This window comes from Canis lupus, chromosome 37, assembly GCF_003254725.2.
Source record: "Canis lupus dingo isolate Sandy chromosome 37, ASM325472v2, whole genome shotgun sequence".
Classification (NCBI taxonomy): domain Eukaryota; kingdom Metazoa; phylum Chordata; class Mammalia; order Carnivora; family Canidae; genus Canis; species Canis lupus.
Genome location: NC_064279.1, coordinates 7,112,747 through 7,137,789, shown reverse-complemented (window position 1 = coordinate 7,137,789; position 25,043 = coordinate 7,112,747). Strand labels below are relative to the sequence as shown.

At 41.6% G+C, this 25,043-nt stretch overlaps 1 protein-coding gene and 1 long non-coding RNA gene across 19 annotated transcripts in view; one reads left to right on the top strand and one right to left on the bottom strand.

Moving 5' to 3' along the window:
* The window catches only part of ANKRD44 (ankyrin repeat domain 44), a 362,773-nt gene that overhangs the window by 72,620 nt on the left and 265,110 nt on the right, over window positions 1-25,043 (top strand). The window lies entirely within an intron of this gene.
* On the bottom strand, window positions 8,826-25,007 carry LOC112656703 (uncharacterized). Of its 4 annotated transcripts, none has more exons than XR_003134600.3 (4): window positions 24,798-25,007; window positions 20,155-20,983; window positions 10,460-10,554; window positions 8,826-9,696 (listed from the first exon to the last, which is right to left on the bottom strand). It is a non-coding gene; the product is annotated as an uncharacterized LOC112656703 (long non-coding RNA). The 4 variants fall into 4 exon arrangements; XR_003134601.3 differs by having other exon boundaries at window positions 8,826-9,693; XR_003134602.3 differs by lacking the exon at window positions 10,460-10,554 and having other exon boundaries at window positions 8,827-9,693.

The window sequence follows — 25,043 nt, the reverse complement described above, 5'->3', positions numbered from 1 at the left end:
CAGTCAGGACAGGTGTTATCCCAGCTTTGCCTCTGAGGAAAATGGAACCCCAAGGAATTGACTTGCCTCAACATATGTGGCCAGTAAGTAGCAGGAACAGGGTGGGAACTGAGGTCTTCCAGCTGCTGGTCCAGTTCTTGTTCAACTCTGCTTGGTTCTGACCCCTCCTTCTTGCAGGTCAACCATCTTTTTTCTTCCTGCCCTGAGAGGATTGCTTCTTATTGGAACAGAAACAATTTCTTGGTTATTTTTAATAGTTGAGTAAACATGCACATGGGGTCGGGCAGGACAAGTACGAGGACGCGGTACGAGTTTTCATACCTTCAGTTGTGTGTGTCAGGAAGTGGTCGCTAAACCCCAGGTGGGGTAATTGTGCTTGCCCTTTCCAGAGTCTTGGAAAGGCGCCAGTGATGCACTTGGACACCTGGTACTCGAGGAGCTTGGCCCCTTTCCAGCCCCTGCACTGTTTCTGCCATCCCATGTTCAGGTCTCCCCAAGAGCAAAGCTTCAGACCACCCGTCTGCAAATGATTCCTTTTTTAAGAAGTTGCCCTGAAGACATTTCTTTATGTGAAAGTTTTTCTATGGTCCCTATGCTAGAACTTCAATTTATCACCTAATGAGGACTTTTTTAGAAGAAGTTGTTATTTTTCCTTTTAAAAAGAAATATCAGAGGACAAGCATGGTGGAAACAATAAAGAAAACCATTAATAGAATGTGGAGAATTAGATGCTGCTTTCCGGTGAAGACAGCAAGGAAGGATATTTTCCATCCCACAGGGTGACATGGTTGTCCCAACAGCAGCCAACTGCCAGGCAGAAAGGCAAGAGATAGACTGATTTTTGTGTGGCTGGTCTCTGGTAGGTCCAGATTGTGGTCCCTTTTGGACTTAGATTCTGAGATCTAATTTCCTTGTGAGAGATTCGGTTGTGAGAGAAGAAAGAATCTGAAGACATGGGCCTCTAGGCCCAGTCATGTGACTTAATTACCTGTTTGACTTTACAGATGTCCCTTAACAGCTCTGAGCCTTTGCTTCCTTACCTGTGGAAAGAGGTAGTTGGACCAGATCTGTGGTATCTGAGCCTCACTGTTTATCAGAATCACCAAGGGGACCTTCTAAAAAATACAGGTGCCTGGGCCCCATCCATAGAGATCCTGATTTAATTGGTGTAGGGTGCCCTGGACATCAGTATTTTTAAAGGCTCTCCAGGGGGTTCAAATGTGCAGCCTGTTTAGATTGACTCTAAAATCCCCTCTGGTTCTTACAGCCTATTTCAAAGTATATCTAGTTGGTCTTCTACCAAAGGATTTATAAACTACACAATAGCTTACACATGGGCTTACTGTAATGAAGAACACTGATCATATTTGTCTTGGAAAACCCAGAAAAGTTATTGAAGAGCTATTGAATTGATGTTACTGATTTGTAAGATAATTCTCCAGGGGAAGCCATAGATGATTTCTTCTATGAGACACTGAAGATGCGAGAAAGTCACAGAGTTTAATATAGCCAGGAAGGAGGAATTGTTGGTTTTTGGATAACTGAAAGGTTTTTTGCTTCAGAAGTTTATGCTAGAAAAATTTGTTCATAGTCCTAAAAGAGAATGTTTGGGTTGGAAACTATTTTTAAGGTAAGCACAGTAATTTCTAGTCCATACTACTTTTTTCTTCTTTCCTTTCTCCTTTCTTCCTTCCTTCTCTTTCTCTCTCTCTCTCTTTCCTTCTTTCTTTTCTTTCCCATTCTACTTTTTAACTCCAAAGGGAGAAAATAATATTTTTATAAAGGCCAAATTATTAGGCCTGTTTCCGAGTCAAACCAGTCCTTGCTAAAGCAAATTACCCTTCCTTGAGAAGCTAATTCCTCCAAACCAGATTTGTTTTTAAATGCAACTCACTGGAAAACATAAGATTAATCAAATGTTCTTCTTATGTATTTAGTTTCAAATTATTAACCATATAAAAACTGGGCTGAGTTCTTTTATAGTTTATACTTGGATAGCAAAGGAAAAACTGAGATTGGGGCATAGAATTTGATACCAAAGCTTTCCTCGCAAGTACTTCCTGTTCATGTCTGTGGTTCGTCAGATTCCCAGAGACTGTTATCACTCGACACAAAAGCAGGTCAGAGTAAATCCAAAGCCCAAGGTCATCCCCCTTCCCTCTCTCCCTCCCCACCACACACATAAAAAGCTTTGGCTTTGTAATCCTCTTTTGTGTCCAAAGAATCTTGCCAAGATTCTGAACTGCTGTTTCTTCCGTACAGGAAGCCACCATCCATTTCCATGATAAACTTTACATTTCTTTTGAATTGAGAGCCTATGCACTATAACAATCGTGCACCGGGAGGGTGGACAGTAAATGAGCTCATGCTGCATTGGGTAGGAGTGGGTATCATTAGATAAGAGGTACTTTAGAAACAGTCAGTGTTTCTACTTATTACTAGCCCTTGACTCTTTTTCCTGAAAAGGGAAAGAAAATGGAGTTTGTATTTAAAAATTCTATGAGGCTTTAAAAAAATATTGGATGTTTTAAAGAAAAGCATGGTGAAGAAAACAAAAATGACCCAAATTCATCACATAGGTGATGAAAGTCTTAGAAACTCAAATGTGAAAAAAAGGGTACAAAAGACTACTTCCTAGATATCTACTTTTAGTAGAGAACTTTATTTTTTTATTTCTAAAATGAGGCTAGAATATTATAAAAATATAATATTTTTGACCATTTATTATGGGCCAGTTCCTGCTCTAACTTTTAATCCAACAACAGTCATTAGAAAGTAAATATTATTATTGTCTTCTCTTTACAGATGAGAAAAGATGCCAACTAATTTATTTGCTAGGGTCTTGGTTAATAATATGCCAGAGAGCTGGGATTTGAACTCAGACAGCCTGGCTTTCAAAGTCCAGTTCATAAGCCATTTTTCTGTGCTGCTTGAGTGTTTAGGAGTTAAACTAAAGAAAGTTAAAACAACTTGCTGAGTAAATTAGTTTGCTATGGAAACCATCTTAGGTTTTTGAAGAACATATCTTAAGGCCATCTCCTTATATTCCTTATTCAGATCTACCCTTTGAGATCAGATCAGAAAAGCAGAATTTGGTTTAACAATGAGACCTGAAAGATTATGCGGTTTTTAAAAATTTTTTAATTTTTTATTTTTTTTAAAGGTTATGCAGTTTTAATGCTGTTTTAGATTAACATGATTATGCTTACAAGGGGGAAAGTGCCGAGTGTGGCTACAGTTTATTAAAATTGATTTCCCTTAGGCTCTTCTTTATTTTTCAATTATTTATTTATCTTTAGGCTATGGTCAAGATCTAAACCATGGAGTGCCACTTCCATCAGAGCAATGATAATGGTGGTGGTGTCTCTTGTACTTTGCCGGATGAGGCCTTGGACTTGATTTGCCTTCTAGAATGAACAATGACTTCGGGGAACAGTTGAAGGGACCAAGATCCTTCTCGAGTTGTTCAACACCTTAGAAGCCAACATTTCATAGATACAGATAGAAAATTATTTTCCTAAATGCATTCTATTACACATGCATCTCCCACTGCTAGGGCTTGCTCACACATTGGTAGAATCATGTATTCATTCGTCAGTCTTTTTCCTATAAATTCTTTTTTTTTTTTTTTTTTTTGCCATTTAAGAACTTATTTGTTGCATAAGTAAGAAGGGAAAGTACACAAGTAGATCTAACTGTCAGATTTACAAGAATTAAAATCTGAAAGTGACAAATGGTGGGGAAGATGTAGGTACCCAGGAACACTTCCACACTGTTGCTGGGAGCATAGATTGTTATAATCTTCTGGAGAGTAATTTGGAGACCAAGAGTTTGAAGCTATGTACACCTCACAACCCAGTGATTCCACTCTTGGGTTTATACTCTTGTGAAGACCTTGCATCAGAGTATAAGAAAACAAGTGCAAGAGGGCTCATTGCAACATGTCTGTAGTGGAAAACCAAATTGGAAACAAGCCTAACTGAAATGAAGAAATAAATTATAGTATTTTTCACATAATGGAATACCATATGGATATGAAAATGAATTAGCTACAATTACATGCACCAACATAAATAAATCCCTAAGACATAATGTTGAGTGGGAAAGGCAAATTCCAGAAGGAACTTTATATACTATGATTCCATTTGTACAAGACTTTCAAACACTACATTGTTTATACTTATAAACACACCCAGCAAATATCTAAAAACATCTATGGGATTGATAATTATTGATCTCAGGATGGTGGTTTACTGTGGAGCAGAAGGATGAGTAATAGATCTGGGGCTTTCCTTATATCTGTTAATGTTTTGTTTCTTAAACTGGGTGATAGGTACATGAGTGTCTCTAATGTTACTGTCTGAACTGTTATATGCTTCAGTTATTTCACAGTTTAATAATAGAAAAGAAAACAACAGTCTTGAAACACTGTTGTAATTTTATCGAAATAACAACAGCAAAATGAATCAGGAATAAGGGAAGGAAATCTGATGGAGTAATAGGACATGACCGCTTTGCTTAGGGAAACCTGTTGAAGGGAAACACAAAGAATGAGCACCAGATGGAAGGGTCAATGCCCTTTCTTTCGTCTTCTCCTGATCTCTTATTTCATGACTTCCATAACCTAGTGAAAGACCACGGAAGAGAAAGTGAAGGAAAGAGGATGTGTCTTTGAACCAGAAGAGAGATCTAAATCTTTCAGAAGAATAGGAACATGAAATGCTTTTTAAAGATACCCAATCCACAGGTGACGGGCATCTTAAGGCTTTTAAATAAACCTTAATCTTGATGAAGGTTTCTGATCCTTGATGAAGGTTTCTGATATTTAGTACTCACCATTCTTGGTAGGGCCTTTGTTCTGTCTCCTGCTTTAGAACTTTCAGCCAAGGCAGAAGTTCTGGAGGCTCCTTTCCTACCATCTTCCTCTTCCTCCTGTGTCTGCTATCAGGGCAGTAATAGGTGATTTCAAGGAGTAAAGAGAAATAAAAGTGCGAAGCAGATTCTAGTAGGCAACTACAGCAAACTGTGTTAGGATTGACAGCCTAACATTGTCTACCTTAGAAGACCAGCCTCATATTCTAAAACCCTTTATTTATTCTCTGTCTTCTTCTAGGTGGAGCCGAACAATAAAATAAAAGATTGAGTTGGGAAGTATTTTAATATTGAGATTTTAGTATAGGAAGAGATCCTAGATATTCAGTGCAGTGTTCTCATTTTACAGATAGCAAAAGTGAGATTCCAGCATATGACAAGTAGCCTGACCCAGGAGGTAGTAGGGCCAGACTGGAACCACCACTCCCGCCCATCACACCAACAGCTTCCTGCTCTGCCAGCTGTCTCTCTGAGCCCATCTTGCCTTCTAGTCCTTACCTCTGGCTGAATTAACTTAACGTTTCCCCTGTGTTTCCATGTCTAACCCTAGGACTTTTCCAGGTTATCTCCAGTGAGAAGAGACATATTACGTTGTCCTTTTGCTAACGATTTTCTTTTTTTAGATTTTTTATTTTATTTATTCATGAGAGACACAGAGAGAGAGAGGCAGAGACATAGGCAGAGGGAGAAGCAGGCTCCATAAAGGGAGCCTGATGTGGGACTCGATCCCAGGACTCCAGGATCACGACCTGAGCCAAAGCCGGATGCTCAACCACTGAGCCACCCAGGCGTCCCTGCTAACGATTTTCAAAGTGAGTGAAGGAAGTCACTGAGGGAGGTGAAGATAAATGCATTTATCCCGAGCCCCTTACACTATGCTCCACATCCTTAGGGATGTGAAGGGATGAGAGTTGAAGCGATCTGAGCTATGCTTTCCTTCTTAGGAATGACTTTCCTCTGAAGTAAAAGCTAAAGCAAGGGTTTGAGGTCAGGTGTGCTAGTGAAAGAATAACCAACTATCACATTAAAAAGATTTCCTTGTCTAGCAGTTATGTTTTAAGATAATTCAAAGCATATACATTTAAGAGAGGGATACATTCTCCAAGTTGTTTTTATAAAAACAGCTTTCACGTCATATATCTCAAAAGCAAATGATCAGTTGTATGCTTACCTGTGAGTCAAAATAAAGTGGGTTCCTGAATGTCCATTTAATAAAGACTGTTAGATATCGCCGAAGTGTTAACACTGATTTATATTAACAGGTAAATTTCTAAGGCAGGACTCTCTGAGACTGATTGCTGTGGGCAAACTAAATGCTTTAGCTGGGAGCTGTGCTTGTAATCCCTTTTTTCTTTTTCCCCAGAAGTATCAGCCTGACACAGCAATTAATTGAAGCATCCATCTTCCAACTGTGGAGCCTCTCGGCCAAAGTGAAGGGTATTTGTGATTGAGTCTAGCCACCAAGCAAATTGCCAATGTCTACCCATGACAACTCTTCATCACATTTCTTTCTCTAGGGCATATTCCTTGTCTCAAAATACACACTGGCAATACTTTGATGAGTGGAGAAAAGGGCAGAGAAATAAGAAGAACTCATTATTATAGAGAACCCATTTTCTAGGCTAACAAACATTCCGAGGACGTAGTAGTGCCTCATCTAATTCCTTGTTGGATCGTAACACTATAGGATTTATAATAGGATTTATAATAAAATCTTGAGGCATGTTAATGGCAGCAAATTTTATTCCTGGAAGAAATGGGAGTGTATGTTATTCAAATTTAAATATATTGTAAAGAAGAAATGAATGCTGTGAGGGAATTAAGGCCAGCTATAAAAAAAAAAAAAAAAAAAGGATTCTGTTGTGACAGCTTCCTTTCTCTCTTTTTTTCTGCATTTAGAAATATTATATACTTTCATTCTTATGTCACTTTTCTAGATTGATTTCAAAGTAACTTATATTGTAGACTTTTCTGATACAAAGAAAGGTGGTCCTAGAATATTCCTTTGTCACTTCGAATAAATTATTTGAATATGTAAGGGAAATATGAAGAGAAGCTCTCTAAAACCTGCTAAAATAAAGGGAATCTTTCCTGCTAGCACTCTCATTCTCTTTTGTTACTTCCTTCCGTATGCTCTAGGGCTTCTCCCTGCCTTAGGAGATTTGTCTGTTTGGCCTGATTTTAATTTCCTCTGTAGGATGTCTTCTTCTCTTGGGAAATGAGATGCAGGCTTCTTTTGTATATTAGTGTTGTCTCCTATTACAAATTTAGAAGCAAAGAATCCTTTTCCAGGTGATCTACTCTACACAGCCATTTGCTTAATTATCCTCTGGTTTTCTCTGATCCTCATTATTCTCAAGAACCTCAAATCAAGGTCTGATTTGTTTTCATAGTGTCATAAATTTTACTTTATTCATTGTTTTAAAGACAGTCCTCCAATCTTTCTTGAACTTCTTGTACTATACTATATATTTATTTGTCAGGATTTTATTGGGTGCAAGTGATAGAAATCCCACTCAAACTAGTTTAAGCAAAAGTGACATTATGTTCTAGAGATGGATGTTGTGTGATGATCACACAACAGTGTGGATAGACTTATCACAGAACTGTATGCTTAAAAAAAGTGAGTTTATGAGCCCCCCCCTCCTAATTCTGGGAAATTTTTCCAAGGGGGCTTCAGGATAGGGCATCTGGATGGCTCAGTCGGTTAAGTGTCTGACTCTTGATTTCAGCTCAGGTCATGATCTCAGGGTTATGAGTTCCAACCCCACATCGGGTTCTGTGCTCAGCACAGAGTCCGCCTAGGATTCTCCGTCTCCCTGTCCTTCTGCCTCTCTCCAATGTCTCTTGTGCTAATCAATCAATCAATCAATCAATCAATCTATCTATCTTTAAGGGGGCTTCAGGAAACTTTCTTTTCTTCTCGGTCTCCTGGATATTCAATATTTGATTCCTAGTCATCTCTTTCTTTCAGCATATAACAGAGATATGTGGGGAGTGGGGAGTGGACTGTGGCATGGGTCACAGGAGGCTTCATGAAGAAGCTAGCCCTTGAACTGTGGTTATTGGCTTGGGAGCAACAACAACAACAAAAAGAGTTCTCAAAGTAAAGTGGTCAGCTTGAGCAAAGGTGTGAAGATGGGATAATCTAGGGAAATACTTGATTTTGGCTCTTGAATGCCTTGTATGATGTGTGCACAGCAAAAGGGAATGGTATAGCTAAGTTCAACAGGGGTGGCTGGGAATAGCTGGAGTCCCGCTGGTATTTTAGACATCTCTGGAGAATGAAGGGAGGGACATGGGGGATAGTAGCACCTCATAAAGAAGACAGAGACTCCTGCTTTGGGGGATTTGAGGTAGAAGGAGTGTTAAAAGGTGAAGAATCATCTCAGTAAACATTTTCCACTCTCTCTATTCAATGTCTTTCTATCCTTCCATTTACAGGATGGTCTTCCCATCTCTCTGCCATTTTAGAGGACCTCTCCTAAAGTATCCCAAGCAAAGAAGAATCCATCCTGTCCTGGTGTCCTGATCTCAAGAGTTATTCTTTCCTTCCATCTCATTTTAGTGTTTTAATGCTACCTATGAATTTTCTTATTTATAACCTAAGCCCTCATGCTATTGCCAATCTTATTCTATCCATCGATAGGGAGCAGAGGGAACATTTTCATCCAAGAGTGAAGGGCTTTGTTGCTAAATATCTTTTCCTCTGGGGCCAATTACACAAATGTTTTTCTGGAAATTCTGTGGGAGTTGTGTATTCTGAGCTGAACCACAGACTTTTTAGATCTGGAAAGGACCTAAAAGAACTGAAAATAAAAAACAAAAACATGCCAGCCAACCCACTCATTTAACAGATGAGAAAACTAGATCCTACGGTTGTTAAATAACTCTATCATACTTTTATTACCACAAAGGATAAAAATCTCAAGGGTGCACCTTGAGGAAGAGCAAACGAGTGATTCAGAACCATTATTGCTTTGCTCAGAAGTGGAAAATAGGCTCTTCTGGATTGGTTACCCAGCCATTTTCCTATTGCTTAATTTCTCAATTGTTTTACACAACAATTTCAAGTGTCTTTCAGATAGGGAGTGGAGTGTGCTATTTTTGCTGTCTCCAAGAGAGTCTATTATGTCATTCAAGAACATACTAGTCTTTCTCTGATTGAGTCACTTGAACTTTGGTGGGCCATGATGACACCAACATTTTGTATGTTAAAGAACACCAATATGTTCCCCCATTGAAATCCATTTTGGAAGCATTCCAGCCTTAGTGAAAGCCTGATTATCTGGAAGATTTTAGAACCTTTGAATAAGGCCCTGGTGGTGTTGACATCATATCTGATACCCTGGATCTTTCTTTGTGTCCTTATGGGTTTTGATTGTCTGAAAAACACATGAATCAGTCAGGAAACAGGAGGTAATTGTGATTATTTAGATAACCTAGTAACATGGAAGACAATTGGGTCATGAGAAAAGTGTAAAGTAAATGAAGTGATCTCTCTTCGTCAGCACCGCACCAGGCTTGCTTGGAAAATAGTGATGAGAAAATAGTTAAAACTCCTTCTTCATCTTCTTGCTCCTTTTATGGGCTGGTGATTTCATAGATCAGCCAGCTTGGCCTTCTTACTTGTGATGGTGGTTGAACCTCTTTTTATCTTTCTTTTTTTTTGGCCAGAGGAGTGATTTTGGTTGTTTGTTTTTCTAATAGTATGCTTGCTCAGAAGCCAGCCACTAGCTGCCTTAGGTTTCATGCCATTTCAGGACAGTACGATCGAGCACGTTTCCCTGAAGTTGATGCTTGTGAGGACAGAAGTGGTTTCTGCTGGAAAAAGGCCAGAACAGGTAGTTATGTAGGGGATGATGTTAGTGCAGCATGGAAAGTCTACTCTTTCCCAGTCATAGGTGAAGTACACCTCTATTCAGTGTCTTGGAGAGAGGGCACCCTTGATCCCCTCCCCAAACCCCGTCGATTCTGAAAAAAGAACTCTGACTGGTCAGCCTGGGTCATATGCCTGCCCTGGTGGTGAGTCCAGCTGCAGAAAATTTTCTAATAAATTGTTTCATCTGAATCACAAGGACTTAGGAGGGTCAGTTCCTAAACTGGAGGGAGGTAGAACAGACTAAAAAGTCAAGATCCTTTGGAGAGCAGGGATTAATTCACAGTAGGTACTGCAAAGAAATTTGTTGGATCACTGATAGGAGGAGCCACCGAGGAAATATTTGCTGTTCACCCTAAGTGAGTGACTTTTAGGGCGAAATATCTACTCATTTCCTCCGTTGAATAAAAGTACCATTCTTCTGTATTACAGATTGGGACAGAAATTTTTGAAAACCATACCAGATACGCTATATATGTAATATTATATATATAATATATAAATATATTATTTATAAATAATATAATATATATATTATATATTTATTCATGAGAGACACAGAGAGGCAGGTGCCTGTGGGGAGCCCTATGCGGGACTTGATCCCAGGACCCTGGGATCACACTCTGAGCCGAATGCAGATGCTCAACCATTGGGCCGCCCCTGTGCCCCGACACACTATATTTTAAATGACAGTTTTGTACTATGTACCTTCACATGAATCTTCACAGCAGCCAAAGAGACAGGTGATTTCCTTTCCATTTTACAGATAAGGGGACAGGTCCCAAAGGGTCAAGTTTCAGAACCTGCGGAGGGCAGAGCAAACCCTTGAACCCAGGTCTGTTGTGATTTTTGTGTTCTGTCTTTCATACCCCAGCTGCTTGGGAGAAAACTGGCAGATGCTGCTGTTACTCAAGGCTGTGAGGTTGAATGCAAATTGAGAAGGAAATGAGGAGGAAACAACGTCATAAATCCTGGCACAAAGTTTAAGTCTTTTAAAGGCCTTCAATATGTCACGGCTCTTAGGATCTCTCCGTTTGTTGCCACGTAATTAGGCCCAAAGTCTTAATTGCAGGTTGATTTCCAAAATGGCAGGCCCCTGTGCCAGTAGGATTTATGTGGAGACATTTACTTTAATTAAATGGCTACTTAGTGACAGGCTTAACATATATCTTTGAAAGTACCAGATTTTTTTTTTCCAGGTTGTTGATCAACCATGAATGTGAATGCATATCTTCCTTACTAGCAATATATCGAGATGTTTATTTCAGTTAATTGAAGCCATCAAAAATTGGGAAATTTTTTTCTCTAATGCCTGACTTTAGGGATGGGTTAAATTGGAAGCTATGGATTTCCTGCTTCACACTTTCCCATTTTGAATGTTCAGCTGACTACCAGTGCTGGCTAACCTCCTGCACTGAGACAAGCCCAAGCTGCCAGAACCTTGGGTTTCTGTATCCTAGCCAATGCCACACAAAATAGCCTTTTTTTCTACCAGAAGCAAGAAAGAGCTTCAGGTGAAAAATTGGGGCTGGCTATTTACTTCTTAGTGTTTTTCAGCAAACAGAGTAAATTATGTGCCAGCACATTTTGCTTAGATATACTGTATCAAGCAAATGTGGGAATTTTTTTTTTTTAAGATTTTGTTTATTTACTCGACAGAGCGAGCAAGAGAGCTAGAGAACACAAGCAGGGGGAACCACAGAGAGAGGGAGAAGCAGACTCCTCGCTGAGCAGGGGGCCTATTGTGGGGCTTGATCCCAAGACCCCAGGATCATGACCTGAGCTGAAGGCAGACGCTTAACCTACTGAGCCACCCAGGTGCCCCCAAACATGGAAAATTCTGATGAGGAACTTAAGATGAACTATAAACTTGCTTTTTACATGCAGCTATCAGTTCTTTGAGTCCCTGAATTCTGGTTTGGCCTAACTTTGAGCATCCATCCAGGAAGGAGCCTTCGTGACCTGCTGGTCTGAGGCTTTGTTTCTGCTATAGCCATTGATGCCATCTGGCTTCTGTGTCCTAGTTATTCTTTAAAGATTCTATTAAAAATGTAATTTCAGGGTGCCTTAGTCCATTAGGTGTCCGACTCTTGATTTGGCTCAGGTCAGGATCTCAGGGTCCTGGATTGAACCTGATGTCAGGCTCTCTGCCCAGTGGGGAGTCAGCTTCTCCTTCTCCCTCTGCCCCTCCCCCGACTCACGCATGCTCTCTCTTTCTTAAATAAATAAACCTTTAAAAACTGCAATTTCATTTAGTCATCTGTTTTTGCGTTTTGTTTTTATAGTGTTTCTTTCTCTCCCAACTGTATCAGAGATTGATATTAGCCATAAAATTTAGAATATATGCAAGGAGAAAGTAACTCACCTGTAATGTAATCACTAAGAGAAGTACTACTGACTTGTTGATATTTTTCCTCTGTTTTCTCTTGATGCTTGCTTATTTATATATGTGTACAAGTACTTCAAAGCACAGACGGGCTATTCTTGTATGTTTTTCTTCCCGCAACCAAAATCTTTTTTGCATGTTTGCAGGTCTGTCTGTGTGCCAGGCTTTGCTCTCTTGGATGTGCTTTTGTTTCCTTGTTTTCCCGCTCTATTGCAAACAAATATATCTCCAAGTCCTTAAAAATTCTTTGAAACATCATTTTTTGATGGCTGCATAATATTCCAACCTATGGATGTGCTCTATTTTACTTCACTCTATCCTTAAGATTAGATAGTTAAGAAGTTTCCAGTTGTTTTCTGTACTAAACAACCCCCTGATAAATATCTTAAACATGAATCTTTGTGCTCATCCTTGATTGTTTCCTTGGGGTAATTTCCCACAATAGTTACAGGGATAAACAAGGTGAATATAGGTGTAGTTCATTTGCTGCATCCTTCAGCCGCTGACTCCATCTGATTCTTTGGTCCTTTGTCCTTTAAAGTGGCTTGATTTTTTAGAGTGATCCTAAAATTCGCATGGCAATAAAGAAACCTAAAATATATTTTAGAAAAGGTTCTATACTCCTGAAGATACAAATACTTGATTCCTTAAGGTAACTGTGGTTGAGATATGTATCTTTCTAACAAGGAATGAAAGAGTTCTAAGCTTGTTTACTCAATAAGTCTAGTAAACCAGATCATTAAAAGTGTTAGAACTGTCTTATTTGTGAAAACTTGCAGTTGGTTTAAATTGGCTGTTTAGAGATTGTGTGAATCAGTCGCCAAGAGCTTGGCAATGCGCAGGTCCAATGCCATTATTTGCTCAATAACAGCTTTATGCTTGGGCTTAGCATGTAAGGCTGATAATTGAGGCGTGATGAAACTGCACAGTGCTCAAGTGTATAATAAACCTTGCTTAGCTGGAATAGAGAAATATTTACCAGTGCTCTGCTAATGAGCTGTTCTTTATATCATTTAATTAGCTGGATTTATTTTAGCTAAGGTTCAATGTGTTTAATATATTTAATAGAGGTCTTGAAATAACACGTGTTGAAGTCAATGAGAAGAAAGGCAGAAAAATTTCAAGCGGGCTTTCTGTGGAATAATCACCATGCAGATATTATTTGGGTTCATCTTAGAAAAACCAGAAAGCTGGATGGGAGATACAATGCCAAATATAATATTGTCTGTATTATAGACAGTTCTTTTATGGACCACTTGGGTAAGCAGATGTACAATTTTCTCCTTTGGAAAGTACTCCTTATTCAGCCTAACCTTGTTTTCAGTGATGTACCAGATTGTGTTGGGGGGTACAGTTTACTGAATGACTATTTTTAAGTCTGTATATGAGGCATAAGTCATGTAGAGTCAAAATTATCCTTAAGAATCCCTTTGGAAGGCTCCACCTTAGAGTCCTACACTATCTCATTGAGGCCAGCATAGCCAATTTTGCCTGCAGAGTTGGAATGGATTGCTGTTTCTCTGAACACCAGATAAGCAGTTGGCTTGTGTTTGGGGGCCAACTTGTATGAAAAATATGTTTCTTTAAACACTAAAATCCCACTCAGCTCTGTGAGATGTTCACACTGTGAAAAGCTCACTGCAGTGAGACCAAGGGAGCCCTGGAATCGTGTTTCCTTCTCTTCTCTTCTCTTCTCTTCTCTTCTCTTCTCTTCTCTTCTCTTCTCTTCTCTTCTCTTCTCTCTCTCCTCTCCTCTCCTCTCCTCTCCTCTCCTCTCCTCTCCTCTCCTCTCCTCTCCTCTCCTCTCCTCTCCTCTCCTCTCCTCTCCTCTCTCTCTCTCTCTCTCTCTCTCACTTTAGGGTATGAGGTCACTGAGTGGGATGGCTGGCGTGCATGCGGGTGTGTGTGTCCCTGCCTCCCTCCCCCACAGTGGGTGGTACTGGATTCTTTTGAGTGAAAGCATGTGTTATGTGACACCACAACAGTTGCTGTGATGCAGAAATTTTACCCATGTAGAAGTTCTTCTGTGAGACTCTACAGTGACCTTATTGGCTAACACACATAAAAGTAGAGTGGAAGAGGCAGGGTGAATCAATGTGTTATTTTGAAATTATCCTATAATAATACTATAATGTTCCCTTCTCTCCACTCAATGAGCATAGGTTTACTGAGGGCCTACTATGTGCTAGGAGTTAGAGACACAGTGGTGACCCTGTAGACGTGATACCTTCCCTTCTGCAAACTATGGTCTTGGTAGTTTCCTGAGAATTTGCCATTGCCTAGGTAACGATGGACTGACTGGAGAATCATTAGACCTATAGAGAGTTGTATATATTTGGTGCATGACGTGCTTATTTTGGGTTCTTGATTTGGGACTGTATGGTGAAAATAGTTTCTTTGAGAACTATCCATTATCCAAACTCACATACCTACTGGCATATATAGAATCCAGCCTTAGAGCTCAGATGACCTTCCTATCTCATGTCACTGTGCTCTCTCACTGGATCACTGTCTATCTGGTTTCAAACTCCTGGCCCTAGTACTGCCGATCCCTGGCATCTTCTGTATCCACTATTACCAGCACCTCCTAGTTCCAGTTCCTCATTCTCAGGATCTATATGCCTGCCTATAGCTAGCTTCCCTCTTTCCCCTAAATTAGTGGTGGCAGGGTGTATTTGGGTGTGTGTGTGTGGGACAGAGAGAGAGATTCAACAAAGTAAATTCCTGTGCATGAGAGTTTACTTTTGATTTTTTAAAAAGATCTTATTTATTTATTCATGAGAGACACAGAGAGAGGCAGAGACACAGGCAGAGGGAGAAGCAGGCTCCCCGCAGGAAGCCTGATGTGGGACTCGATCCCCAGACCAGGATTACTCCCAGAGCCAAAAGCAGATGCTCAACTGCTGAGCCACCCAGGTGTCCCTACTTTTGATTATTAATCGTTCATCACTAGACTGTTGGTCACAAAATTAAAGAAGAAGACACAGTGATTGGTGTTCCTTTGGTTCATTGGGTCTCGATCTGTTGACCTTTCATGGGGCTTCCTTGTGCTGTGTTCTCTTCTGCTTGCTGTCTCTCACTCTTCCTTTTATCTGACTATGGTTTGCAACCTGCCTTTCTTAGTGAACACTTAGAACCTCCAAAGTTGGTATAAAGAATCTCACGGTGGGATGGAGCAGCAGAATCGGATAATCCTGACTTGGTCGAAGATTCTTGTGTCCTTCAAGATAGCGGCCCTGAAATATGGCAGGGTCTGTAAAATTCACAGGATTAACACCTTTTATCTTCCCAGATGATTAGTTTTTTTCAACAGTCAACTAAAAATATTATTCTTACCTCGATGCAAATATGGATCTCTTAAGGCATACACTGTACAATTTATGTGAATTTTAAGTTAAAAAGTTATTTTTGAGTCAAACATCCAAGGGAATAATTCACTCATGTATTCTGTTACAAGTACTTTGGAGGAAGAGTTTAAACAGGACTGGTTGAACCCTGGCTCCTTGGTTAACTTATTTGAGATATGTCGGAAGCATACAAGGCATGTCGGTTGCCTTCCCTTCATGCTTCCCACTTGCCTGAGTTATCCCCTGTGTTATCACTCAACTGAAGGGGCACAGTGAAGTGCATATCACACTTCCACATGCTTGCCTGTTCAACAAGTGCTGCTGACATTGCTCCTGGGTTTCACTGGACCTGCTCAAAGCGTAGGCCCTACAGTCCCTCAATATTGAGGGTGAATAGTGCAGGACCAAGTGGTGAATGGGGAGTGGCTGCAGTCTGACTTCAGGGCATGAGTGAGAGGCATGTGCTTAGAGAATGGGCATAGGCTACATCTGGTCCGTTACCCTCTCCTGGCACGCAGGTGCAACATGGGGCCTACATAACACAAGAGGCTGGGTGTAATCCCTGGGTGAACCCTACTGATGAAGCAGGACAGGATTAGTTTATAGGCTACAGCAGATTTTGCTCTGGACACTTTCTGTTCCATCAAACTCCATCAAAGACTGTAGGAGGACATTTGTCCCTCTAACCTTTCACTTTCCTCTCCTTGGAGCTGAGGCCATACTCAGCTTCTGTTTCTGACCTCCTTTGAAGCTGCATCTCTCCATAAGGGAGGAATGAAATCTGAGTCAAAGGAAGCTGACACTTGCCATTCCAGTTCGTAGCCCCTGACCCCCTAATCTCTCCAAGGCAAGAAGTTCCAACAGGTGGGGTGATCCTTCGCTCTTAAGGTCTCTCTTGCAAGAGGAGAATTCTCTTCCTTCCTAATCTCTGGAAGAAGGCTATCGAAGAAGATGGACATCTGCCTTATGGAACATTTCTGAGTGTGCCAGGTCTGTCTCTGATGCCTTCCCGATGGAGCCAGCTCAATGGAATGGGAGGGGCACAAGCTTTGGAGTCAGACAGATCTTGATTTGGATCCAACCCCCGTCCCTCGCTAGCTTTATAGCACTGGTTGGGTTCCTTACATTGCAGAGCCTCATTTTCCTCATCTGTAAGAGGGTGATGTGAATATGAACTCACCGTTAGTGGCAAGGAAGAAGCAAAATAATGTATGAGAAGTGCTTGGCATGTAGTAGCCACTCAATAAATGCTCCTCATGGCTGCTCTGCATCCCTGAGCCTGGCGAAAACACCTAGCCTCCCCCTTGCTGGTGATCTCTATTTAGGAGTCAAGAAACAAAACCAAACCAAACCATAAACGAACTATTAAATAATTCTCTGTAAGATGTGACTGATGATAATCTTCTAACTCAGGTGACTTCAGCCTAAAGGGGAAACATTCACTTAAAGGGGTTTTTGTTACTAAGAGAAGTCTTTTAGGTGGCAGGAGTTGTTCCCACGGTTTCTGAGCAGACTGTGCTTTGGCCCTGTTCCTCCAAGTGAGGCCCCAAAGGAGCCTGTGTCCCAGCAGGCCCTCACCTCCCAGCTGCGGTCCTGTTCTCCCTCTCTCTGAGACAGACTCATGCCCTGGTTCTTCATTCTCCTGACTCATAAGGCAACTTGGTGCCATGGGCAGAGGCAGCAGGCTTATCTGTCTATCTTACAGAAAACAGAAGCAGTTGTTTTAGCACTTTGCCTCTTCTAAAAGCTGTTCATAGTGATTTCCATAAACTATTCCAGTTCTTAGCAGAAAATAAAATTGTTAAATAAAAGACCAATCAGCTTTTCATCTTTGTACACGACCGATGGATTGAAGTGTGTTGAGAAAGCTCCTGAGGTTGTTTCTGTGAGATAGAAGAGAGTCATGCTTGATTAGTGATGTCTGCAGAGACACAGCAATGAGAGTGGCAGCTCTGACTGCGTATTTGTCACGCTGTTCTCCAACTCTGCAGCCACTGGTCTGTCCATCATTTCTCTCTTCACTTACCTTCCCACTTGAGAGCAGTTGGGAATCAGGGTGTTTTCAAGCCAGGTTTGCTCTGGTAATGATGTAGCAGGTTCAAAGTGTGATGCCAACTAAAACTTGTTTTCTTTGGTTTTCTCAACATTTCATCTTTATCCTGTTATTAGTGTCTGTTCACAGGAACAATTAAGAGTTGTTATGAAGTCAGGGTTTTGGATCCCAGGATCCATAAACAGTATCAGGATTTGATTCATTCAAAGAAACCGGTCAGGACATCTTGCCTTTTCATCTCTGAAGAGCTGTGGGCATGTGAACCGTGGACACAGAAATGAATTACATTTACGAATCACTTAAGCAACACAAAGCAAAGAGCTGTCTCTGATGGTATTGGCTGTTGTATCCATTTTGCCTTTATTCTACATTTCTCTTTCTCAGATAGCCTAATGGATGAATCACACTGTGTTCGGGGAGGGAGAGAGACAAACAGCCTGGAGAAAATGGGTCATTTAAGTGGGGTTTTGGGTAATTCTTCTCCAAGGTTACATTAGAACCCATTTGAAAGCATTAAAATGAAAGCTTTTCTTAAAAACTAGACCCCTGGTGTGTGGCCTGGCCTCCCCTTGCTCATTCATCTTTTTCCCCCCCGAAACTGAACTAGTGTTTGAATACTGAAAGCTACCTAAAGCTTTGCTTTCCCTGCACTCTTCCCCTTGGGGGGCGAGGGGAAGGGGAGGTGGGGCTGATAGGATGGGTTTTGCCGAGAGCTAAGGAGAAATGCCTGTGCCCTCTCTGACCTGCATTTGGCCCAGCACTGCTGGCGTGTTTGTGGGTGTGGGGGTCAGGGGGTGGTTATCAGCACTGAGCATTCTCCACTAGGGCACCTGTAGATGGGTTTAGGTCACACCTTGGCGTTGAGGGTCTTCTGTGGAGCTGGAGAGAAAATATCTAAAATGCTTAATAAATCTTAAACATCTCTTTCAGCATCCAGAGTAAAATACACATTTAGAAAGCCTGAGGAAAGCAATTTTTTAGAGTTTGGCAATACTATCCAAGATTACCATAAAACCATAGCCTAATAATGGCAACAGAAGTCCCCACCACCAATTGGCATCTTCTCTTCTTCCCTTGCTGTACAATTTAGAAAGGGAGGAGGGGGACTTTCCAACTTGACTTGTAGGAACCTGATACATTTTGTAGAAGCAGATTCTGTTTGGAGGCCGGCTCAAAGTGCCCAGGGCATGTATGTTTTGCTCTACCTTGTATGTTTTGCTCTCATTTGCCAAATGTAAAACTTAGGATTATTTGACCATGTGGGATCCGACTTCTTTCTTTCTGTGACATGTTTGAGAAAGCGGATTTTGACTCTGTGCTACCAACCCACGGGTATGGTCCCCTTTGCTGGTGGGCCGGGGAAAGGTGCAGGACGCACTCATGTTGCCACCATCAGCGATGGGTGGTAATTACCTGAGCTAGTGTTGTAAGAGCCGTGTTTCAAATGAAGAGTTCATTTTCTGATGTACTTTATCTCCTTGCTGACCAGTGAGATGCTGGCACGATAAAGATGAGAGGGGTCATCTGAGAGGTCACAAAAAATCAGCTCTAAAAGAGAAGCAGCACAATGTGCCCTCCCCAGGCACAGCTGTTCAATCAAGGGTGACTCTTACACTGGGATCAAGTAGAAGAATGAAAAGAATGTTGTGCCATGACTTACACAGCGAGGGCTCTGGTAAGAATGTCCTGGCCTCACCGGTGACCAGGGGCTGAGACTGAAGTGGAGGCTGAGGATCAGAGCCCTGGGAGGCCCTTCCCTGCCTGTTGCAAGGCTCTGAGGAGGAAGACCCTTCAGGCACCTGCTGCCTGCCTTCTGAGTCACGATTCTCCTTTTGCTTGTTCTGTGGTCGGTTTTTGGGTGAATCCAAACTCATTCCCAAAGCACCTAGCTACTATCCCAAACGCAGCAAAAAGAGTTTGCCTTTCATTTAGCGTGAGGCCACATTTAGTAAGGTTTTAGTAATTCTTCTAGTTCCTTAATTTAATAGCCCATCTCCATGTCTTTTTTAATCAGCCAAACATTTTTGTTTGAGGACTGATGAGTGAAAACGTAGGTGAATTCTTCTTACTTTCCGTGAATGAAATACACCGACAGCAAGCAGTCTGATTTACTTTCTCATATATGAATATTAGGAAAGCGGTTCGGAGGAGTACTTGCTTTATTAGGATGTAACTTTTCAGATTTATTTTATGGGGCTCTTACATTCAGAACTGATGATAGAGGACGGAGAAGCCGGCCCCCTAACATCCTTTACCACCTATGTGTTATTGAGAACCTAACCAACCAGTGCGCTTTCTCTATATTATTTAACCCTTTTCAAAGTACTTTCCACAAATACCTATTGCCTAGCAGAGAGCAAACCCCATGACAGCAGGGACTGTGTTTCTTTTTGCCCGTCTTTGTATGGCGAGCTCCAGCAGAATGGCCAGGAGTAGCAAGGACTCTATAGTATTATTTACTGCAAGAAGGAAGGTGGGGGGGAGGAAAGAAGGGAAGGAGGGAGGGAGGGGGATAGTGTGGGAGGGAGGGAGGAGAGGAGAGACATCATCTCTGCTTCCCAGCATCCTCCCTGCCACATTTTTGTGCAGGTGACCATCACCTCTTAGCTGAAATTACCTGCCGCAGCCGTATGGCCTCCCTGCCTCTTGTGGGTCCTGCCCTGCCAATCCATATCCCCATCACAGCTGGTCTGATCCTTGTAAAATATGATTCTGAAGAGTCACTCCTTTGTGTTAAGCTTCAGCTCTTCCTGTTCTTCTTGGGATAAATGACAGAGTCTCAGTGTGGCACAGAGGGCTTGGGGCTCTGTTCTGCCCACCTCACCGGCCTCCCCATCTTGCTTCCCATGCTTCAGCCACCCCGAGTTTCTCACGCTTGCTCACACATGCTAGGCTCCCTCTGGCCTCTGGGCCTGTAGATGTTATACCCTCAGCCTGGAGTCCCTTTTTCCTTTTAACCGAATTTGATGATCTCTCCTCCTGGAAGCCTTCCCTGATGACACAAGGCCAGATTGGGTGTCTTTCCTGTGCAACCCCCTAGTTCTCACTGTTACTTTTCTGTTTCCCTCACTGGATTCCAAACATTCTCGAGGCTGCAGACTGTGTCTTAATCATTGCCGAATCCTCTCCACCTAGTGTAATGCCCCGCTCATCAGAGGCACTTGGGATATATTTATTGAATAGGTCGGAGGAGGGCAATGTGGTATCATTGCACTAGGCTGTAATCTGGAGCCAGAAAGATCTTCTCAGTGGCCGTATTCAAACTCCCAAACTTTAGCTTCTCTCCCTGGGATGAAATGGGATGGAAGACATTGCTTCAGATCTCATGTGGTTGTTGTGAAACTTCAGTGAGATGAGATAAAGAAAGCATTTAGTGGAGAGCCTGTTCGGTAATGAGTTCCAGTAAATTGCTCTTTCTTTCTTCAATCTCTCCTTCTCTTACCTGCCTGCAAGGTTAAACCATGGATTAGAATAGTGGAATTCAAAAAAAAAAAAAAAAAATAGTGGAATTCCAGCATCAGATTCAGAGATTCAGTGGTGTTTCTAAACCACCTGCCAGGCAGCTGAGACAGTTTTATAAAATACACACTCCTGGGCCTCACCCCCATGGTTCTGGGATGGGGTCCAGGAATCTTTTTTTTTTTTTCCTTCAAGTTTCTGGTGCTCAGCCATGATGGGGAATCTTTGACCTAGTCCCAACTTCTGACCTAAATTAAAGGAGGAATCCTGCTTATCAAACCTTTGCTGGAACACCCGAGGGATGGGCACGTCGATACATTTTGAAGTCCCTGCTTATTATTGGGCAGCCGCTCTAATAGAAAGCCCTCCCTCATTTACTGGGCACAATTCTGCTTCCTGACCACGCCTAGCCTTTAGATTGATTCTCCCTTCCAGAGACAAATAGATTTAAGTGCACAAAGCCTTTCTTTAGATATTTGAAGTTGCTATGTCCCTTCGAAGGTTTTTCTCTTTGAGGCTAAACATCCCTGTTCCTATAAACTTGAGTTTGCTAACTGGCGCCTGTGGGCTACATCCGGTCCACAGATGTGTTTTGTTTGGCCTGTGGTTTGAAGAATATTGAATAAGTTGCCAAGGCTTAAAAAAATCAGGGCATTTCACTGAAATGTCTGGAGCTCTGACATGTCTTGAAAACTCAAAAGATCAGGAGCCACAGTTCCAGCTTTGGGTGGGACATCAATTCTCCTGAAGCTTGCAGTCTTAACTGTTCCATAACATTGTCTAGCTCCTGCCACTTGCATCATGATGTCACATGCTTTTTAGGCCTTGCATTATTCTTGTTATCTTTTCCTATCTGTGCTCCAAAGTGTCATCTGATCTCATCTTTTAAAAAATTGTTTATTTTTATAATCATAAAAACAATATTGAATAATAATTTAGTATTTAACAATAAAGACAGTATTATAGAACATTTGGGAAAGGACAGAAAAAATACAAGACGGAATCTCTACCTGCCAATAACTTTGTTCATCATTTTTATAAATGTCCTTTCCCTCTTGTTTTTCTGTGCATGTTTATATACTATGAAGCCGGGATGACACTGAAAATAGTTTCATACACTCCTTTTCCCACATTTTCTGCATCTTATTCAAGTCCCCCAAAGATCAATCATAATATCTAAAATATTCTGTTTTAGGATTGTAACTTTTAAAAATTTTGGGAAAATAACATGAAATTGACCACGTGAACCACCGTGAAGTGTATCATTCAGGGCATTTAGTACGTTACGGTGTTATGCAGCCATCACCACAACCTCACTTCCAGAACGTTTTCATCACCCCAAAGGAAACCCTCTACCCTTGAAGCAGTCACTCCCTATTCCCTCCTCCTCGCAATCCCTGGCAACTACTAATTTCTTTGCTGTCATGATGAATTTGCTTAATCTGGGTATTTCACATAAATGGAATCATACAACGTGGGGCCTTTTTGTGACTTTTGTGGCTTCTTTCATGTAGCATAATGTTGTCAAGTTTCATCCATGTCATTGTGTCACCGGACACCATTCCTTTTTCTGGCCGAATGCTATTCCGTTGTATGGTTATACCACATTTGTTTCCAAATATTGTTCCAAACAACATTTGGGGTGTTTGTACCTTTTGGCTGTGGGGACAGTCCTGCTCTGAACTTTTGTGTACCACTTTTGTTTGTACCTCCATTTTCAGTTCTTCTGAGCATTTCTCCAGGAGTGGAATTTTTGGGTAATAAGGTAAATTCCATGTTTAACTAATCGAGGATCCACCAAACTGTTTTCCACAGTGACTATGCCACGTTATACTCTTGTCAGTAATGTTCTTATTTCTACATGTTCTCACCAACTGTTATTTTTTGTTTTGTTTTGTCTTAGCCATCCTAGTGTATCTGAAGTGGTATCTCTCACTGTGGTTTTGGGATTTTTATAGGGATGGCATTGAATCTGTAGGTTGCTTGGGGCAATATGGAAATTTTGACAGTATTAATTATTTTGAACTATGAATATGGAATATCTTCATGTTTTTTAAAAAAATATATTGTTCATGAGAGACAGAGAGACAGAGAGAGAGAGAGAGAGAGAGGGAGAGAGAGAGAGAGAGAGAGGCAGAGATGGAGGGAGATGTAGGCTCCATGCAGGGAGCCCGATGTGGGACCCAATCCCCAGACTCCAGGATCATGCCCTGAGCTGAAGGCAGATGCTCAACTGCTGAGCCACCCAGGTGTCCCTCTTCATGGTTTTGAATTGCATTTCTCTAATGATTAATGATGTCGAACATCTTTTTATGTGCCTATTGGCCATTTTATTTTATTTATTTATTTTTGTTTTTGGATTTAAGTCATGTGATAACGTGGAATGCCTGGGTGGCTCAGTGGTTGAACACCTGCCCCTGGCTCAGGGCATGATCTGCAGTCTCAGGATCGAGTCCCACATCAGGCTCCCTGCCTGGAACCTGCTTCTCTCTCTGCCTTCCTCTCTGCCTTCGTCTCTGCCTTTCTTTCTCTGTGTCTTTCCTGAATAAATAAATAAATAAAATCTTTAAAAAAATAAAGTAATAATATACTTAGCTTTGACATTGATGCCTTCCTTATCTTTACTATTACAAATATTGTTACTCTGGCTGTCTTTATATAAAAGTTGTCTATATATCTAGTTATTTCTATAGGATACCTTCCTTGAAGTAGGATTGTGGGATCAAAGTGTAATATTTATTTTTTAAGATTTTATTTATTGGGGCACCTGGGTGACTCAGTGGTTGAGCCTCTGCCTTTGGCTCAGGTCATGATCTTGGGGTCGTGGGTTCGAGTCCTGCATCAGGCTCCCTGCAGGGAACCTGCTTCTCCCTCTGCCTGTGTCTCTGCCTCTCTCTCTGTGTCTCTCATGCATAATTAAATAAAATATTTTAAGATTTTATTTATTTATTAGAGAGAGAGAGAAAGAGAGCGTAAGCAGGGGGCAGAGGCAGAGGGAGAGGGAGAAGCAGACTCACCTCCTCAAGCAGGGAGCTTGATGTGGGGGTCCATCCCAGGACCCTGGGATCATGACCTGAGCCAAAGGCAGAAGCTTAGCCAACTAAGCTATCCAGGTGCCCTCAAAATATAATAATTTCTAAGGTGTCAATGTGAAGGATCAGATTCAGTATGGCATGTTTGAGGAGCTTTCACAAGTTGCCGGGAAAGCTTCCTCAAAGTGCCTGTGCTTGGATTGTGATCTCTTGACTCGTTGCATCAGACTCATTAGAATGGGACCCAATTTCCCAGTAGATTCTATTCTGCAACCCAGCTGTGAATCATCCATTAGCCAAATTTCTTTTGCACCCAGACCCAGGCAGGTCTTCCAAAAAAAAAAAAAAAAAAAAAAAAAAAGGTGCTTTAGAACTGCATACTAGTGATTATCCCAGTATTCTGACCAGTTTTGAGTGGATTGGTCCCCTCCTTTCCCTGCTGTGGGCAACATGACTGATGGCCCTGCTGCTCCCACCGGGTGAGCTTACCATCACCTGGACCCATCGGTAGGTTTTTTTCCTCATAAAATCTGGTCTTCTCCTTCTTGTCCTAGGGGAGTTGATAGTTTTGAACTCCTCTTTTCTGGCGAGGAAACAGGTTTCTCCTAGCTTTGTTACCTGCCATTCCTATCTAACACCAATTCATCAAGGCTCAAGTAAACCCAAGTGTCTCTGCTCCTCAGATAATTTCTCTCCACTTCCCTCATTGGACTCGTTTTGACGTTTTTGATTGGTCATGACTCAAGAGGAGAAATGTAGTTGTGCATACCAATTGAACTCGGAACACTCTAGAAAAGAGAAACAGGTCGCAACACGTCTGGGCAGGCTGATTCTGTCCCACGAGACCCTGGTTTTACTGCCTTTGGCCAAGCCCCCAGTTCCATCTCTGAGAGGAGGAAGGGCAGCCAAAAGTTCCCCTTAGTCAGGACAATGAGACCGTGATCTCAAAGGAACCATGATCTTATTTTGCATTTTAAACCACTGGAATGTTGTGTGTTGACTGGGCAACAGTTGC